At 38.5% G+C, this 17,364-nt stretch overlaps 1 pseudogene across 1 annotated transcript; it reads left to right on the top strand.

The window, feature by feature from the left end:
• The first annotated feature begins 991 nt into the window (after nucleotides 1-991).
• Nucleotides 992-16,633, top strand: LOC149102284 (cytosolic Fe-S cluster assembly factor NUBP2 homolog; annotated as a pseudogene). The gene is made up of 9 exons (XR_016202462.1): nucleotides 992-6,731; nucleotides 7,002-7,139; nucleotides 11,684-11,772; nucleotides 12,273-12,383; nucleotides 13,170-13,241; nucleotides 13,688-13,778; nucleotides 14,257-14,373; nucleotides 15,002-15,070; nucleotides 15,428-16,633. The product of XR_016202462.1 is annotated as a cytosolic Fe-S cluster assembly factor NUBP2 homolog (transcript).
• The last annotated feature ends 731 nt before the right edge of the window (nucleotides 16,634-17,364 follow it).

Below are 17,364 nucleotides of genomic sequence, written 5' to 3'. Positions count from 1 at the left end.
GTGAGTTAGTAGTATGCAAATGCAACGAGATATTTTTATTTTTAGTTACAAAGGTAACTTGATACTTTTGTTTTTCACAAGGAGTAAATTCAATTAGAGGTCACGAATCGTCGCGTCTAGTTCTTAGGACATGTTTTAGAGGGGACGAGACTTTAGATTCGAAACAGTTCTAACGTTTACAATAGTAAGTGCGGGTAACGATTGTTTTGTTCTTGTTGCATGCAAATATAACGAGATATTTTTGTTTTTTAGTTACAAAGTGTAATTTGACACTCTTGTTTTTCACAAGGCAGTAAATTCAACTAGAGCGAACGAATCATCACCACTCTTTCCCACGAGATGTTTGCTATCTCTAGTAAACATAGGCACGCGAGGCGTGCAAGAGTTATTTTTTGGGAATTAGAAGCCCCTGGAGGTAGCAACACTCAGTGGACTCTTAACAGTTATGATAAGGTTAATCCAACAAGTTTGTTTGGTTACGATGTTCTCGTTGACGTTGTCGCCGTGGTTTGCCTAAGCTCCCTATTATATTATCTCCAGTTAGTTAAGTTTCAATTTTTCTCAATCTAAGAAAGATATTCTGCCAATTTTAACGTTAATATGAGTTCACATTGACTTTGAGACCTTGATACTATGACATGGGTTCTTGTCTCGACCGCTGGGTTAAGGAGCGAAGGCTCAGGTACTAGCTTTAAGTTTGTCCTACGCGAGCAAATTATCTCGAACAATAAATAAATATGGAGTTAGTTTAAATTACAAGGGAACAAAAATAATCAAACGTGCGTACCCTCTGAACGCAACTCGTGTATTCATATGCAAGATTTACAGTAATTTAACTATAAATATTATTAAAACATTGCGATAAGACAAAAATTAAAACCATTACGGTTAAAAACTCTAAAAACGGTAAAAAACTCTGAAAAGCGACGACGTTTCGACGTTTACTCAACGTCATTTTCAAGTTTAATAGTGTTTTATTGAAGTCTCTAAGGATTTGTTTTGTACATTTATATTCAAATAACGTTTTCTTATTCATTTTGACTTGAAAATGACGTTGAGTAAACGTCGAAACGTCGTCGCTTTTTAGAGTTTTTTAGAGTTTTTAGAGTTTTTAACCGTGATGGTTTTAACTTTTGTCTTATCGCAATGTTTTATAGTTAAATTATTAACAAAGCCTATTCATTTAAGATTTACAGTATTGTTGATATTTCTGAAATGTTATAGAGTATCGTATTTTAAGTAAAAAATAGTTTTTGGGGGTTTGACAATTATGCATTGAGAGGTTTCCGGCCTTCTTAGTACTCTCCGAAGCCGATGGATAACGACTCTTGAATGACAGAATAATCAACAAAGGAACATGAACTTCGGTGTTACGACATCCGAACGGATGGTCAAGTCGGAAGCGTCCGTCGATTTCTGCGGATAGGAGGAAAGCGTTTAGGGAGTGTTTGATCACCCACTGATTATGATTGATCGTATTTTGCGTGGATCATGGCATTAAAAATTATTTTTATGTACCTCGTGTCTTAAAATAGTCTTTTGGAAAACCCGTTGGAAGTCAGGGTTCTCAAATTATTAATGGTTTCAATATTCAAATCAGATTTAACCGCTTAATCGTAGTTAAGAAAGTGTCTGTCTCCTTGTTTCGTGATCCATCAAATCGCTTTGGCGGAATGTAGAGCGATTTGATTTCGTGGCTTCGCGGTATCTTCCTACGCGACCATGTGAGTCTAACACTTGTGGCAACGCCACGGATCCAAAGCCCCGTTTTCCCGCGCTTTTAAAGTCAACATAACGTAATGCGGTCAAAAGCGAGATGAAAAATGCACCAGTATGTTTAGAAACTAACGCCAAGGGAATTAAGAGGCAATCAGTGGTCTCTGACGTAATACTTTGCCTGTTATGTAAATGATGCAATGAAAACTTAAACGCACTGATTTGATACGTTACAAAACTTATTATGAATTCCTTGCTATGCGCGAGAAATTTACACATTTAATAATGAACTTCAAACTTAACGACGCAGTTTCCTTTGTCCATGCGCACCTTAGCCAAATTTCATTTTCAAATTTCTCAACCGATGTTTAGTTCAGTTTGAGCTGTATCCACTTCGCGTCAGATTTGCTGACTTTTAGCAATGCGAGCGAAGCTTTAAAAGGATACGGCGAGTTTTATTTAAACATTGAGCATTTCATTTCACGTGAACCTGAGTTTCTTGAAGCTTTGAGACGGAAAGTTCGCTTCACAAGGTGGCAACATTCCTTCTAACGGTTTGATTCAAGCATCGCTGGGCTGTGTGGTGCTCACCACTTGGGACATTTCAGAACTGTACTGTAGTAATCTTTAGAAGCAACCGACAAACAGAATAATCGATGCTGAACGATGCAATCCGCATTAATTCCTTCTTCACCGGTGAGACATTTAGATACAGTCACTATGTTGAAGTATGCGGAGACAGATAAGAGAGGCAGGGCAGTGGAAAAAGCCTTCTTAAAGGTAAGTAAGAATTTCTCATTCTATATAATCAGCAAATAGATTGAACTTTATTCTAATGGCATTTCTGAAGATTTTTTGGTCATATGATATTTCAAAGACTAAGCAGTCTCTTAAGAAAGTAACTCTCAATGACTTCCGGGTTCCACAACAATTCAGAATACCAGCAAAAACTCGTTGTTTAATTTTCCTAGGAAAGCTTCAACACCAGTACCGTGGAACAATGATCTGAAAATTACATTAAAATGCTTGAGTTAGAAACCGAGTGTATGGAAGCAGTTACTTTATCCAAGAAGGCGACTCTCGCACATATACACATATATTTACCCTTACGCTCTTCGTAAATAAGCTTCAATTTTCATAAAAACTCTTTGTGATAAGACACGAAGAGACCGAAGACAGCATGTAATTATAAAACGTTTAAACGTAGTTTTGCTTTGTGAATTACTAGTGTAAACACCTACTTTTCTCTAGATTAGTCCTTGAAGCGCTGATTACTGTGCAGTACGTACATGACATGCATATCGGTCTCGCAACCGCGGCAGTCTACTGATCATCAACCTGGTTCAGTTGTGGCTTATAAAGATCCATACTGTGGAAAAACTCAAGTGATTTCTGACCGGAGAAATGCCTCGGACAGTGGGATGGAAAGCGGCAAAGTCTTTCCTGAGAGCAACCCGACTATGGAAAATTCTGGTAACGATAGGATAAGTTAATAAGGACAGAGGTATCGACTTGTTTCTTAAAAAAATCCAGTAAGATGGAATGCGGAAAAGTATTTCAGTCCTGAGAGCAACCCGGCTGAGGACAATTCTGGTAATGATAGGACAAGTAAATAAGGACACAGGTAACGACTCCGGTTTCTTAGAAAAATCCGAGATCAGTGCTAGAACAAGCTAATAAAACGTCCATTTTGAAATCGGAATGATCGCAGAAGGCAATCACGCATTCCTAAGCTGGGTGGAGAGTTTCGTGCGCTCCTCTTAGTGCTTGTTTTACTTTCACGTCCAGAGGGGTGGTAGCAGTCGAGAGGTTGACTAGTCATTCCGTGCTCGCAAGTTGGAAACCTATCCTGTTGGACACAGCACGCAGGTATCATGAGTACCATGCGACAATCCACCGGAAGCATGAGTCTGGATGGAGTGTCGGAATAGGGTGGTTGATTTCTGACCGGGCCTGTACTGCCTCAGCGCTTCTGACTTCATATGTCCTCATATGGACCCCCCGAGGTCTGTGTCTGTATTTCAAGCTGGGTTTGCAGGCTGTCGTTTCTGTTTTTTGTTTTTTGTTTTTTTTTTGTTTTCTGCAGTCAAAATTCTAAAAGAATTAATAAACACTTGATCCGGGTTTTTCGAGGGCTAGTCGGTTGTTATCAGTAACTTGGAGGAAGGAAGAAATGTGGACACAATATGCGATTGTATGATCACCCTCGAATGGAGCAGATGAACATCTATTTCCTGTTTAACTTTTTGAGCTTTAAGCAATTAATGTTCCTATACAACAACAATGCTATTGGCTATTGAACTGATATTACATTTTTTACCTCTAGAAGCACTGATAAGGTCAGGAGTAGTTTGTATGTTGAATTAATGCTTCACCCAATGCATGCCATGGATAAAGACTGGTTTGGAGTCTTTTTTACATCAAAGTGGACAAGTGTGCTTAGGCAGCGTTTGCATGTTGTCTTTCTATTTTCTGCATGAAGAAGAAATATTCAGTTATCGGGTTAATCGAGAATGAGAAGGACTTCTTCATGAAAAGAAAATTTATGGATAGTGCGGAAGTTACGCTAAAATTTGTGGGGCTGTAGTTAAGTTACTAATTATTTTCTTTTGTTGTTTCTAAACAGTTTATTGACTTGTTGTAAATTACATAAGACAGAAAAAAGTTGCTTGCTGCGTCCTTGCGATGTTCTCTACGACGAAGCTTGTGCGATTTCCTGGCCTCAACGAACAAAGAACTTGGCTAATATCCAGCCCTCTTGACCTTACGCTTAGTCAATAACCTATATGTAATTCTAGGTTGGACTATGTAAAACAATGGGGAATATCTAATTATGTATGGTTCTGTAGGACTTTGTAAGCAGGTTTTGAATGATATTGTACTTTAAAGTTATTATCTGGAATGTTAATCAAGCTTAAAGTTTGGTTATATATGGTTATATGAGTTTAGTAAGGATTTTGTGTTACTATCAGGAAGATGTAGGGCTGTCCGTAGAGCTATATCAGCTCAATTGTATGAAAATGTATTGTTATGTAGAGCTATATAGGCCCGTGTGTGGCTATGTCAAGCAATTTAGGGCAGTAGAGTCTTGGCATGCGTGAAAAAAGCTCTCTATGACTATTTCTAACTTTTGGTTGGGCTTAGGCCACGTTTATTCCAGACTCAATCGAAGCCTTGTCATGGGTGTTTGCATCCTTCGAAGTGTGCCTAAACGCATTGCAGAACTGGAAATGAAGACAGGAACTCACTCACGGTATCATTCATTATTTACTCGTTCGATCTTTTGTGACCTTCGGAAAACTTCGGACATCTTGAGTAACCTTCGGTAAATCGAGCACTGTCGAAGAAGTCAACCTTTGGAAATCCGCCTACTGGTTAGGCGTAAAGAGCATCATCTTCGGTAATCTTTGATAACCTCCGGGAAAATCGAACACTGTTGAACATCTTCGGAAATTCGACTAATTCGACAAATCGAGCACTGTCAAAGCATGTGCAGAATATCTTCGGAAATACGACATATATGGAATATCGAACATTGTCGAAGAAGGCAATCTTTGGAAATCCGCCTACTGGTTAGGCGTAAAGAGCATCATCTTCGGTAATCTTTGATAACCTCCGGGAAAATCGGACACTGTTGAACATCTTCGGAAATTCGACTAATTCGACAAATCGAGCACTGTCAAAGCATGTGCAGAATATCTTCGGAAATACGACATATATGGAATATCGAACATTGTCGAAGAAGGCAATCTTTGGAAATCCGACTAATTCGGCAAAGAGAACATCTTCGGTAACCTATGCGAAAATCCGAGTAATTCGGAAAAATCGAGTACTCCCAAAGAAGACAATCTTCGGAGATTCGACTAATTCGGCAAATAAAACGAACAGTGTCAAAAATCTTCGGAAATCCAATATTCCGCAAGTCGAGCTCTGTGGAAGTATGTGCAGACGAATATCTTCGGAAATCCGACTGGTTCGGAAAATCGATTTACTGCCAAAGAAGACCATCTTCGGAAATCCGACTAATTCGGCAAATACAGCATCTTCGGTGGCCTTCGGTAACCTCTAGAAAAATCGTACTTTTTCGAACTTCTTCGGTAATCCGACTATTTCGGCAAGTCGAGCACTGTCTGTCGCTTTCGAGTGGTATACCACGGAATATCCCACGAGACACTTGTATTCTCTCGATATACACACGCGCCTAAGGCTTGTGTTTATACCGAAAAAATTTAAATGACTCGTAGGATATAGTTATTCCAGAAGGGGTCACTGTTCCGCCGTTTTGTTACTTTCCAGTAGCAAAATTCGTACATTGTCCATGTCATCTGGACTGGAGCCCAAAAAACTCAACACAAGCAAGTAAGTGGTAGGGCTAAAGCCCTTCCTCCTCCCTCGCGGTCCCTGATTTCATTTGTGGTTTTGAACATATCTTTCAGTAGCCTGAAATGTCAGTCATCTCCCACCCTCAGCTCAATTCCCGGGCGATTAGGCTGGACGGTGGAAGATGACTGACATTTCAGGCCACCTCGGAGATCCAGGGGCAGTTAGTCGGGACGACGCGATATTTTTGGGCGAAATTTTACGTCTTGATGTAAACTTTCGCCCGAAAATATCGCGTCGTCCGAAAATGTCGCGTCGACTAACTGCCCCTGGGTCTCCCAGGATGACCTTTTTTTCAGCTACAGAGCGGGCCTACAGGGAAAGCTTCTTGTGGAAGTATGTGCAGACGAATATCTTCGGAAATCCGACTGGTTCGGAAAATCGATTTACTGCCAAAGAAGACCATCTTCGGAAATCCGACTAATTCGGCAATTCGGGCGAAATTTTACGTCTTGACGTAAACTTTCGCCCGAAAATATCGCGTCGTCCGAAAATGTCGCGTCGACTAACTGCCCCTGGGTCTCCCAGGATGACCTTTTTTTCAGCTACAGAGCGGGCCTACGGGGAAAGCTTCTTGAGCCGACTGTACGCCATGATGACCAGCAGTTTCCTTCTCAAATTCAAGATGGCGGACGGTGAGTACTGTCGTGCAACGAATGTGTTACTTAAAAAATTGCTGTTTGCATTAAGGGTGTATACATTATTTTTTCTTTAAAGTAAGACTACATGTAAGCGGAAGTATAAGTCCTTTTTTGTTATTTTTTTCGAATGAAACTCCAGCCCCCTATACGGAAAAGGCTTAATATATTATTTGCATGCTTAGCGACGTTGTTAGAATTATCCTGTCTCTCCAGAGTCCGAGTAATTCTCACTTATACAATGTGCTTTTTGTTCGTAAATTTCAGGTCAGTCGGAGCAAACCCTTGAGGAAGTGTTAAAATCTATCAAGCACGTGATTCTTGTTTTGTCTGGTAAAGGAGGAGTTGGTAAAAGTACTGTTTACGACACAGATAGCATGGACCCTTTACAACAAAGGAAAGAAGGTAAGCTGAAATCTTTGCGTTCTGTTGACTTATGGTTTACATTTCTACATTTACCCGTATTAAGGACGTTCGCGCGAAATGTAAAAAAGTGGGGGGTCACCGACTTCGTTTTGGAGAGAACATCCCCAGAAGAACACCGGAAATCTGAAATAATCGGGCTTCTTTAGCGAATAAGGCCACAATATCTGTAAGCCCCAAAATATTGCAATTAGATCTTTGAAGTGAAATATTCTCTGCCAAATGCTGTTTAAGGTAATTCCCCTGAAATAAAAGTGACAATAGATTTTTGTTCAAACTTTGTTTACTGAATATTTATCATATGAGAACTTCAATTTTGAAATAAAAAAGGGGGGTGCCCATGCTCATTAAGGAGCAGCAAAGCATTGAAAATGCCCCATTTTGGCATTATTCAATGCTTATTATAAGAACACATTCCCAGTAATTGTAAAATCTTTGTGAGTCCAGACTCATGAGAACACGCATTAAACTACAGCCAATACTCTGTCAACTCACTCACTCTGTCAACGTTGCATTAGTTGATGGGAAGGAAAACAAGTCTTTCGAATATTCTGAGTGGATTGTTAAAGTGCATAATCGTTCAATGAGACATATAATAGTGTATCGACCTCCATATTCTTCGTTACATCCGGTTTCTGCCTCTGTTTTCTTTGATGAATTCTCTCAGTTTTTAGAGAATGTTGTTATGTGCCCCGAGGTTCTTGTTATTTCTGGAGACTTCAACCTTCATTTAGATGACCTCCGTGACAATGATACCAAGAAATTTATGGATTTACTGGAAACGTTCAGTCTTTCGCAACACGTATCCGGCCCAACCCATCTATCGGGTCATACCTTGGATCTAATTATTACTCGTTCGTCGGATGATGTTGTTCTTGCTTCTCCTAAAGCCACTTTTCCCATCTCTGATCATTTTATTATTCAGTGCCCTATTGGTTTCCCACGACCAGCTTTATCTTGCAAAGAACTGACTTTTCGTAAACTCAAAAATATTGATATTGCCGAATTCTCAGCTGATATTGCCTCTTCTATGCTTTGTGCAAGCGTACACTGGGACAACATTGATGCCCTCTCCGACTGCTTTAACACGACCCTTAATGACATTTTGGACAAGCATGCCCCACTTAAGACAATGATTATAAAAAATCGTCCAAAGATCCCGTGGTTTAATGATGACATTAAACAACTCAAGCGTAAACGTCGTCACCTTGAAAAGAAAGCCTTGAAAACTGACCTCGCTGGAGACTGGAATAATTACCATAGAGTTCGTAATCAGTACTCTGCATCTCTTAAATCTGCACGTGTGAATTATTACTCTAACCTAATTGATCAGTGTGCGGGTGACTCTCGCAAGCTATTTCGTGTGGTTAATTCTTTGTCCAGGGAGCCACTTGAGATGGCTCTTCCAGAGCACGATGATCCCACTAAGCTTGCAAACGAATTTGGCACCTTTTTCCTCAAAAAAATTGAAACCATAAAGGAAAATCTTGACAAGTTTCAAGTTCAAGTGCCTCGACTTGTTCCTGTCACTCCGAAGGAGAATCTGGAGAATTTTTCTTCGTTATCCATAGGAGAAGTGTGTAAGATTGTTCGAGAATCCTCTAATGCCTCTTGTCGATTGGATCCTCTTCCTACATGGCTCGTGAAGTCCTGTCTTGATGTATTAGCGCCCTCTATCACTGAGATGGTTAATGTCTCTCTTCTCAGTGGTTCCGTTCCAGAAAATTGGAGAACCGCTGTTGTCATCCCTCTATTGAAAAAACCTGGACTTGATTTGGTCTACAAGAATTTCCGTCCAGTCAGTAATCTACCATTCATTTCCAAGATAGTGGAAAAGGCTGCACTTCAACAACTTCTCGCCCACTGTGAGAAAAATGCCCCTCTTCCTAAATTCCAGTTGGGCTTCCGTAAGTATCACTCGACAGAGGCTGCTCTATTGAAGGTTCAAAACGACATCTTAATGAGTATGGATAATAAGCAAGTGACACTTCTCGTACTTCTGGACCTAAGTGCTGCTTTTGATACCATTGAACATTGCATTCTTCTTAATATTTTGCAACAGGATTTTGGAGTCGTCGGAACTGCTTTAAATTGGTTTGACTCATTTCTGTCTGGTCGCAAACAACGTATACTTGTCGGTGATAAGACTTCTGACGACTTCAATCTGAACTGTGGAGTCCCCCAGGGCAGTTGTATGGGCCCTATTTTATTTACTCTCTACGTCTCCCGTCTCTTTAACATTATTTCACAGCACCTCCCTTCCGTCCATGGTTATGCTGACGACACCCAGATTTACCTTTCCTTCTGACCTTGTTCTATCCATTCGGAATTTAACGCTGTCTCTGTCATTGAAAAGTGCATCGCTGATGTCCGCTCTTGGTTTATTGGTAATCGTCTAATGATCAATGACGCGAAAACTGAATTTCTAATTATTGGCTCCCGTCAACAACTTGAAAAAACATCTATTGATTCTATTATCATTGGCGACACTGTCATTAAACCGTTAGAAAGCGTCCGGAACCTTGGGGCCTGGTTCGATGCTCATATGCGAATGAATGTTCACATTGGCAAGATTTGTAGCAAGGCTTTTCGCGGACTATACAACATAAGACAGATCAGAAAATTCCTTACCGCGCAATCCACAAAGACACTGATCCACGCCTTTGTATCTTCGCACCTTGATTACTGCAATGCACTTCTATTTGGTCTACCTAAATACCAGATTGATCGTTTACAGAAAGTTCAGAATGCCGCGGCTAGAGTGATTTTTCGGATTGCGAAATTTGATCATATCACACCCGCTCTTATCGACTTACATTGGCTCCCAGTATCGTTTAGAGTTCAGTTTAAATTGCTTCTTCTTGTTTACAAGGCACTACACAACCAAAGTCCTTCCTACATAACTGATCTTTTATCCCTGAAACCAGCTACTAATTACGCTCTTCGTTCGTCTGCAAAATCTCTTCTGGTTGTTCCAAAAGTCAACTGCTCTACACTTGGGGATCGGGCCTTTGCTCATGCTGCACCTGTTTTATGGAACTCGCTGCCATTAACTATAAGAACAAGTAGTAGCCTCGCCATTTTCAAAAAGCAACTGAAAACATTTCTTTTTAAGAAAGCTTTTGACTTGTGGAAATAGTTTTAAAGTTTAGCATAGTTGTTGTAATAGTTTTAAAGTTTAGTGATTTCCATTTATTCATTTATTTTAACTTAATGTAAAGCGCTTTTGAGTATGTTTGTATAGTTCTAGCGCTATACAAGTCTATTATTATTATTATTATTATTATTATTATTAATACATTGCGTCAGACACAAATAAGCATTTTAAGTTTGATTCAGACAGAAAGCTAAATCCTAGATTAAAAAAATGAACCAAATTTCTTGATATGGTTACCAAACTGCAAAATAGAAAAGACCACAGTGTATCTGCTATTTTCCTTATTTATTCAATTTTCAGCAATAGAAATTAGTTCAGTCTTTGCTCACGTAAAGCTTATGATTAGCTGATTGCAATGACTGGAATAAAAGGTGTGCTCGTTAGTGAGCTATAGCCATTTTTCAACTGACAGAACTCAATATCAAGGCAAATCCGTCATGTTTTCAAGATGCGTGTGTACAAGTGTGCGCTAACTGACGCCATAAATTATGTGTAGTAAGGATGCGCAATGCAAATGTGAGGAATCACCTTAAGGGGACCTATTAAGTGAATTTAGTCAACTGGTGAGGTTCCTTAATGAACAAGTTCAAATTTAGCGACCATAGTTTCATGGACCTTGCAGCCACAAGATGGCAGGATTTGATGTCCCATGGAAAGAAATCTTAAATTTTTTTTTAACTTCCCACATTGATTTTTTGTTCATTTTTGGACAATGTGGAGATAATTGTTAATAAAATCTGTTTCTGGAAAGAAAAGTAGGGGTCACCAAACGTCCAAGATCGTTAAATCCAGGCAAAGCTATAGCAACAGCCTTCTGCCCTATCATTGTTCATTTTATAGCCTGCGTGACAGGCCGTAGAAGGGGAGGGAAAAGGTCCACGCAGGCTATTCATTTTATTACTTAGTGTGTGCTCTCATGCATGACATGACGTGTGAATTTGCGTGCGCAGTAAGGATGCGCAGAAACAATTAGGGCGAACGTCCTTAAGTCATTGATTCATACTTAGTGAGAGGGGTTGCAAGGGCAGAAGCTTTATTGGATGATTTTCTATGTTTTGGATAGGTCTTGTTTTCATGTTTTATGTTTAGGAGCAAGATTTGTTATCAGAAGATTTATAGTATTGGCCACATGATGGTTGAACTGGTGACACTTAGGGAAAAATCCTTTCTTGGATTAAAAAATGTTCACTTTGCCTTTCCCCGAGCACCTTCTGTCTTTCTCCCCCTTACCCCAGAGTCACCCCAGTGAAAATCTGTGGATCTGCCACTGGTAGCAAAGAAGTGTCTTCAAGAATGTATTGTTACAGGCTGCCGTACTACCTTGATCGCAATAAATGGCTAATCTTTGTGTTATCTCTTTATCTTCCAGCTTGGCATACAGGATGTTGACATATATGGACCTAGTATTCCAAGGATGATGAATGTAGAGGGAAAAGATATACAGCAGTGTTCTGCTGGGTAAGTCATGATATAAAGAATCATCTTCTGAAGCCATTCCGTGGGAGCCAATATTAACTAAATCATGCATACATACGGTATACAACTCTCACACTTGTGTTTGATGTGTAACAGTGAAAGAGTGTCTATGACCTTTAGTGGCTCATTACAGGAGAATTCCTTATATCCAGTTTGATAGCAAGAAACTGATTTGAAGTGTTGCGGCTTCTCCTGCATGGAATGCTGGTCTGTCAGGGACCACTACCCTACTTCTTTGGAACTTTTGTGGGTGAACTTGCTTGATCTTGGGAAGTGTTTTATTTCGTAAAATTTAGATTATCTGTAGTGTAAATGCATCAGACATGTGTTTTAATTATCATACTTTTCTAATACATACTTCACTTTCTAATTTTTTTTTTTTATAAGATCAGCTGATATGTTATTGACATCATAGCTATGTGTTTTGCCGAGGGTGTTTACTGTAAGTATTTTCTAAGGATCACCTGAACCTTTCTTTTTAGTTGGGTTCCAGTTTACACAGACAAGGACCAACGACTGGCTGTTATGTCAATTGGTTTCTTGTTATTAAATAAGAGATGATGCCGTTGTGTGGAGAGGACCTAAGAAAAATGGTATTTATTCATTTATGCTCTTCACTTACATATTTTTTGACTTACCTTGACCTGTTCAAGCTTGTTAATCAAAGCTAGATCTGAGTGTCTCATCATCAATGAAACTGACTACTGAAATCACTTCAAGGAGCTATGCCACCACATAGTGAGTAATTTTTTGTGAAATGCACAATTTAATTACCTTAGTTTAAAATGTAGGAAACTTCAGGTAGCTATTATTAGGCTTTGTTGATATTGAGCAAACAATACTTAATTTTCTTTTTTGGGGGCAGTATTATGTCTAGTTGATATATATTACAAAATTTCTCAAAATACAATTAAATAGCTCAGTTGGTAGAGCACTGCACTGGTATTGCAGACGTCATGGGTTCAAATCCCGTTCAGGCCTGATTTTTTTTTTTCAGGCTTTAATTTCACAACTGCTTAAGTTGTGTGCATAACTGTGATGATCAATCATGTCTTCAAAAAAAATTTTATGTGACACCCCCAGCTGGTCACCACTGGATCCACAGTGTAACTATTTGTACAAAGTTATGCAAATTCTTTCGGAAATACTGTGGCTTTTCTGGGCTTTTGAATCAAAGGAAAATGTTTGAAATCAGCAAAATGTTTTACTACTATTTTAAAACAACTTTGTTCCAGGCCAGAGCACCACTGTCTGCAATGCGCTTTTATTAATGATTTCTAAAATGGAGCAAATTCTGTAGAGTGCTATAAACATTTTGATGTTCCTGCAGACTTTCTTGAGTTCTCAAGTGACAGTTACCAGTTTGTTTGTTTTTTTAGCAATGATCAAGCAGTTTCTATCAGATGTATGTTGGGGTGACCTGGATTACCAGCTTATTGATACACCTCCAGGTATGACGACTGTGTAAAATGTTATTTTCAGAGGCTTGTGATGTACTGATGTGTTAGGTACAGTGGCCCAGTGGTTAATGTCATACACTGTAGATCAATAGATCTGGATTCAAAGCCTGTTCATGGGTCTTTGTACTGCATTTTTAGGTGAGAGACTTGACTGGCAATACCTTTCATCACATAGGAGGAGAAATGAGTACTAACAAGTTGCTGGCCAACCTGAACTGCAAAAATACAGGGATACTAGGGGATATCCAGCAGTAGGCCAGCTCCCCATTAAGGACATTTAAGGGAATACAATACTCCATACTAGGAGACTGGAGTTGGAGTCGGAGCAGATATACTCTTAACTTTGCTGATAGTACAATCATGCACATTCATTTTGCAGTATGCAGTGTAATCCTATCATTATTGCTCTGTTATAAGATTGGTTTTGTTCAATCCAGGAACATCTGATGAGCACATAAATGATTACAGTTAGTAGAAAATCTGCCACATTACAATCCAGATGGAGCAATTTTTGTCACTACTCCTCAGGTATGCATATTAAAGTATATTATTTTATAATAAACATTCTGTAAATGCTGTCAATTATTAGTAAGGCTTATTTTGATTTTGGAAAGTTTACATTTGCTTAATTTGTGTCTATTGTGACCAATACATTGTTAATTTAGCCGTAAGAGCATTGAGAAAAGGCCAGCCTTTCACTTAGGCATTTACTAGCCTTTTAATAGTCAATCAATTCAGGTGAAATCGAGTCTAATCATTGTTTGGCCAAAACCTAAGATTAGTTTAGTATCAGTTGATTGGCAAAATTGGTCTCCAGTTCTGAACTTTTAACCCTCATTTTTTCCCCTTTGTTCTCAATGAAAGAAAAATATCAGCAGTTGTTCCTGGGCATGGAATAATTCTCCATCTTCAATTGCTTAGTAAAAGATTTGCAAGAAATTTACCAGAATGAACTAGTATGTAATATATTGATGGATTTTTCAATGACATTCCTGTTGTTTCTCAGGGTTTGGCAGTGTCTGACATCAGGAGAGAACTAACATTCTGCAAGAAAACTAAAATCCCAATCCTAGAGTGGTGGAGAACATGAGTGAATTTGTCTGTCCTCATTTGTAATGTAAGTGTTAGCCTCCTAATACAGATGCTCTTTGCAGGAAACACTGAAAGCGGTACTCCCATATATGGGCTATATAGGTTTGTGTCATGGGATAGGATATAGCTTTTGAGGTTCTCAATCCTTAAAATAGGGTATCATTTTTGCCCCTGTTGACATTAATTGCGTTCACGGTGTGATCCTTAGACAGGCTACCTACCTAAATTGTGTCCGCTAGTATTGCAATGTGTAAATGCCCGGCTAAACAGAAAATAAGTTCTACACTTGATGCTTTTAAACTTGTGTGTCACAGAAGTGAAATACAGTTGACCTGTTGGTGCCATTCATAGTTTTTGTTTTTTCCTTGAATTGGATGTCATTTTTCTTGGATCGGGCCTTAAACAGGGTATCAGTTTCTTTTGCTTCATCCCTAAATAGGGTCAGGGTTTTAAGTCTTTTCACTGCACACCTACAGTATCTGGGATCAAGGAAACATTGCCAGACAAGTCCATGCAAAATGCATGTGTGGAGGAGGCTTTTCCTTTTTATGATTTAAAAAGAATATTTAATACACTATGACTTGTTGTATTTTTGACTGTTATAGTGTACCTTCATCTAGTTCATAGTATGAAATAATATTTCACTTTCTTTCCTTTAGAAATGTACAAATTTGTTTCAAAAGGAGGAGGTGAAGCTTTGGCAAAGAGCTGCAATGCTCCATTTTTTGGTAAAAATACTTACTAACATCAGTGACTACACAGGAAGGGGGATAGAGGGGTAAGGGGCAATCAAGATCATGTTTCATGGAAAATGGTCTTTTCACCATTTATTACACTTGTCTATATTAGTGTTAAAAAAAAACAAACAGGGAAGTATATTGTTTGGAAATGCAAAGGTCTCATTTGCTGGAAGCTCAAGGAATGTCAACCAAATTCTTTGTTGTGTCAAGCTTATCACAAGGGGTCATTGCAAATTGCAGACAATTCTCACTGATGTGATGTGTTCAATTTGACATTGAAATCAGTCAATTTTCGCAGAGGAGAGTCTTCTAGCTATATCTTGCTAGTTTTTTCCTTCTTTGTAGGTTCTATTCCACTGGATCCCAGTCTAACGCAATCCTTAGAAGACGCCAAGCTGTTATTGACTTGTTTCCTAACTCACCAACACTAAATGCAGTAGACGTAATCACTTCCAAACTGTTAGAATTGGAAAGCAATGAAGATCAGTGATTGAAGGAACAAGTACTTTTTTTCAAAAAATGGTTGTTGAGCATGTGGCATTTATACAGTTGGACAAATGTGACTGAGATGGCCAAGTGTTCAACCACTGGTTTCTCCTTACAGTGCCAGTCCCTTATCAATCAAACCAGTGATGAGAATTATGGCAATCATCAATCAAGCCCTGCTCTAGTCATTAATTAAGGAAGAAAACTAACATAGAAAAATATGGCTTCACCCCTCTATGGACGATTTTGCCACTCACTTAAACCAAGCATTGCCTTGTTGTTGGGGCATATAAACCATGCGCAATAGCCTCCTTCACAAAGTTCTACTTGTAAAGCAAGAAAGTATGATTACTGATCAGCATCTTGAATTGGGAAAAGCTTCGTTTGAATTTTCCTTTGATACATAGTTACATAGTATATGCGACTTCAAGACTTGTTTTGTCTGTGACCTCTTCAGGTGGTCACCAGTAAAGATTTGAATTTTGGATGACTTCATGTAACCATGCATGAAAAATATTACTTGATACCAAATAATAACGACCGACAATAATATAACCAGATAGAAACAATAATAACAAGATAGAAATAAACCAGTAAATAAATAAATAAATAAATAAATAAATAAATAAATAAATAAATAAAGAAGTAGACTGAAAAAAAAAATGCAAATTAGTTATAGTTTAACTTGTGGTATCAAGGTTTATATTTCATGCATGGTTACATGAGGTCACCTTGGATTTAAATCTGTTATGGAGACCAAATTAAGAGGTCATGGACGAAACTAGTTTTCTAGTTGTATATATTACTGTAACTGTGTGTTGAAATAAGATTTGAATGCAGTTTTTCCCTATCAAGGTGACGTTAAATGATTGTACCTGAATTTTGATAAGCAGACTGATGTTGCAGAAGTGATTTATGATCAGAAAAACAATTTGAATGAGGTCTTTCCTAATCCAGATTGTTGCAAATCATAATTTTACACGGCCAATAATATACCTAAGATTCTTTGTTCAGAAACTCATAAAATGTTGCAGCTTAAAGGTCAATAAAAAAAATGGAAATAAATGCAAGTGGTACTGCCTCAGTTATCTGCATGGTATTTTGCGATTGTAAGAATCGCATGAACAATCAAAGTTTGAGTTACTTTTACGTGTAAGAAAAATTAACACGGAGACTCCATATTTCCAATTTTGTTTTTAATTTAGTGGGTTAGTGCGCAAGCATGTCAATACAAGAGTTATTTTTTTGTGAATAAAGAGCCCCTGGAGGTAGCAGCACTTAGTGGACTCTTGACAATTATGATAAGGTTAATCCAACAAGTTTGTCTGGTTGTGATGTACAGCGAAAAAGAAAACATTTTAAGAATTTGGTTTACCTTAGGAAATGTGATATTAAGCCTACTTTATGAGATCTGATTTTAACAATCGATCAGTGACTTTGTTTATTAGAACTACATGGAACTGTTCCCAGCCAGACAGCTAAACATCATGCAGTCTGTAAAAACGGCAGATTGGTGTTGATTCTGGATAATTTTTCCAACTCATTTTATAACAACAACCAATTTAAGTAATATATAGAGTTAACAAAGCCTAAAAGCAGAGCTCCTGATTACAACAATTTAACCTTGCTTGAGCCTGGGATCCAATTGAAAACCTGTACCCGGGCAGTGGTCAACTTAAAAAAACACGTGACCTCAATGAGCTCTAAAAACGAGCCTGCGATATAGTCAAGTGATACTGGTCAGTGCATGCCTTGTTTTGACAGGTATAAATTGAATATAACATAGATACCCAATA

This window comes from Orbicella faveolata, unplaced genomic scaffold (assembly GCF_042242905.1).
Source record: "Orbicella faveolata isolate gen_17 unplaced genomic scaffold, um_ofav_v1 contig_36, whole genome shotgun sequence".
NCBI lineage: Eukaryota > Metazoa > Cnidaria > Anthozoa > Scleractinia > Merulinidae > Orbicella > Orbicella faveolata.
The sequence above is the reverse complement of the archived record's forward strand: the minus strand, read 5'-3'. Positions and strand labels throughout refer to the sequence as shown.